Raw genomic sequence first — 2937 nt, 5'->3', positions numbered from 1 at the left:
GTCTGTACTATAGTCTAGTCTATAGTCTGTACTATAGTCTAGTCTATAGTCTGTACTATAGTCTAGTCTATAGTCTAATCTATAGTTTGTACTATTGTCTAGCATATAGTCTGTACTATTGTCTAGCCTATAGTCTGTACTATAGTCTAGCCTATAGTCTGTACTATAGTCTAGTCTATAGTCTGTACTATAGTCTAGTCTATAGTCTGTACTATAGTCTAGCCTATAGTCTGTACTATAGTCTAGCCTATAGTCTGTACTATAGTCTAGCCTATAGTCTGTACTATAGTCTAGCCTATAGTCTGTACTATAGTCTAGCCTATAGTCTGTACTATAGTCTAGCCTATAGTCTGTACTATAGTCTAGCCTATAGTCTGTACTATAGTCTAGCCTATAGTCTGTACTATAGTCTAGCCCATAGTCTGTACTATTGTCTAGCCTATAGTCTGTACTATAGTCTAGCCTATAGTCTGCTTTATAGTGTATTCGATATTTAGATCAGATGCCAGTTTATGGTTTGTGTGTTAACATTTGTATTTAATTTTTCACATTTTACCTAACAGTCACTTTTTATTTGAGATTTATGTCTAGATATTAATATTTATTTTGGCTTATTTTTATCATATTTCAAGAAAACAAATAAATTTTGCTACAAATAATGTTGTTTTTTTTAGTGGAAAATGTCACTTGCTTTTTGTAGTTTGACCATATTAAGCGCATTTTATCACGTTCAAAATTTGCTATTGTTGTTAGTGAGTGTCTCATATTTGAAAGAATGTAATATTTAAAGTGCTGCCAATTTGGTAAGTTTTTGCTAAAAATATGAAATTTTTAGTTAAAGGAAAAAAGGGGTTTGATAAGGTGGTGGTGGTGGCGGGAGTGAGTTTTAAAAATATGTAATTTTTTTGTTTTGTTGTTAAATTTTTGTATTAAATAAAGAAGAACTTGTTTTCTGTTGGTTTGTTTTGGTTTGTTTTGTTTACTTTACTTGTACGAAGTTTATTTTTGTCTTCGTTTAGAAGAAAAAAAAAACCCGATTTGTATGTTTGGTTAAGCTTGGCTATAGCTTTTATCGCCTAAAGCTTTAAGTAAACCATACATTGTTGTTGCTGTATTTTTTAGCTTGTAGCTTCGTTTAGTGAATGTCTTGAAACTAGTCTTCGTTTGGTAAGCTACGCACGAACAACACGTATTCTTGGGCTTCAAATTGAAACGCACGCGTTCGCGTTTTATTGTATGTACAGCACAATAACAACAACAATTTAACTATTTCTTAAACTCTACTGCATTACTGTGTTTAAACGAGGTTTAAAATAAAACTGCAACAACAACAAAAACTATAACAAAACTCTCTTTAAAAACTTGGATTATTGATTGGTTAAAGAAGAAAAAAAAACAACAAAATAAAGTGAGCAAAACAGTTTGTTTTTGGGTGTCTTTCGTATATTTTGACGGTTTTTTCTATTAATATTTTTAGAGTTGCATTTTACGCGAGTCCGGTTTTGCCAGCAGTTGCTGTTTGTTGTCTTAACGTTGGTTGGTATTACAACGGATAATTAATAAACGTTTAAAAACTGTTATTATAACCAAGTGCCGTAAAAAGTTTAAAAAAAAATTCCAAAAAATTCCAAAAAAGAATTTCAAAAAATTATAAAAATTTTAAAAACACAACCAAATCTTTTAACATAAATTAAACAAAAATTTAAATAAAATTTCAATTTTAAAACAAGTTTTTTCTAACTAAAGTTTTACCCAAAAAAAAAATATCTAAAATTCAAAAATAAATATTTATCTAATTACTAAACTGGTTTCAAATTTATTAATATTTTAAAAATCTTTAATTTCAACTGGTTTTTTAATTTAAAAGCTAAAAAATAGTGTGTCAAATAATTTCTTTAATTCCTTTATCTATACGGATTTATTGCAGTTTGTTAGCAGAGGATCGTTTAATATAAATAAAAAGAAATACTCATTCCTTAATTTGGGATTAATTTGCATATTTTTCATTTAATCAACGTTTAATTGAAAAAGGTAAGTCAGTGTGTTAAGCCTAGTGTTAAGGCTTTATTAAACATTTTATTAATAGCTATAAAAATAAAAATATTTTTGGTATTTAAAGTAAGATTTTTGTGAAAGATTAAAGTGAAGCACAGGTCAAATATTAAAAAAAAAAAAGATTTAACTAAATTTGATAGACTAGACTATAGATTAGACTATAGAGATGGCTATTGACTAGGTTATATAGACAAGACTTAAAACTAGAATGTAGACTAGCCTATAGATCAGAATATAGATCAGACTGTAGATCAGACTATAAACTAGACTATAGACTAGAATTTAGAGCAGAATATAGACTAGACATACACTAGACTATAAAATTTAGAATAGATTCGAATCTAGACTGCATTCCAAACTTTAAACAAGACAAAGACTATAGACTAGACTATAGACTAGACTAAGGACTAGACCATAGACTAGACTATATATTAGACTATAGACTAGAGACTAGGCTATAGACCAGACTATAGACTAGACTATAGTCTAGACTATAGACTAGACTATAGACTACACTATAGACTAGACTATAGACTACACTATAGACTAGGCTATAGACTAAACTATAGACTAGGCTATAGACTAAACTATAGACTAGGCTATAGACTAGACTATAGACCAGACTATAGACTAAACTATAGACTACAATATTGACTACACTATTGACTAGAGTAAAAACTATACTATAGACTAGACCATAGACTATCCTATAGACTAGGTTGTATATTAGACCATAGAATTGACTGTAAACTCAACTATAGACTGGACTTTAATATAGACTACTATATTAATATTTAATATAGACTACTATAAAAAACTAGCCTATAAGCCTGACTATAAACTATGCTATAGATTAGGCTTTAAACTCAACTATAGACTATA

The 2937-nt window shown here is 28.9% G+C and overlaps 1 long non-coding RNA gene across 1 annotated transcript; it reads left to right on the top strand.

Moving 5' to 3' along the window:
* Positions 1–1135: 1135 nt before the first annotated feature.
* Positions 1136–2039, top strand: LOC119613353. Its single transcript, XR_005232224.1, has 3 exons — positions 1136–1408; positions 1478–1536; positions 1928–2039. It is a non-coding gene; the product is annotated as an uncharacterized LOC119613353 (long non-coding RNA).
* Positions 2040–2937: the final 898 nt, after the last annotated feature.

The sequence above is a fragment of the Lucilia sericata genome, unplaced genomic scaffold (genome assembly GCF_015586225.1).
Source record: "Lucilia sericata isolate MDLA Ls3-8-SP2 unplaced genomic scaffold, ASM1558622v1 Contig002080F_arrow, whole genome shotgun sequence".
In the NCBI taxonomy this organism is placed as follows: Eukaryota; Metazoa; Arthropoda; class Insecta; order Diptera; family Calliphoridae; genus Lucilia; species Lucilia sericata.
Note: the sequence above shows the minus strand (reverse complement) of the source record. Positions and strands in the feature narration are given on the sequence as shown.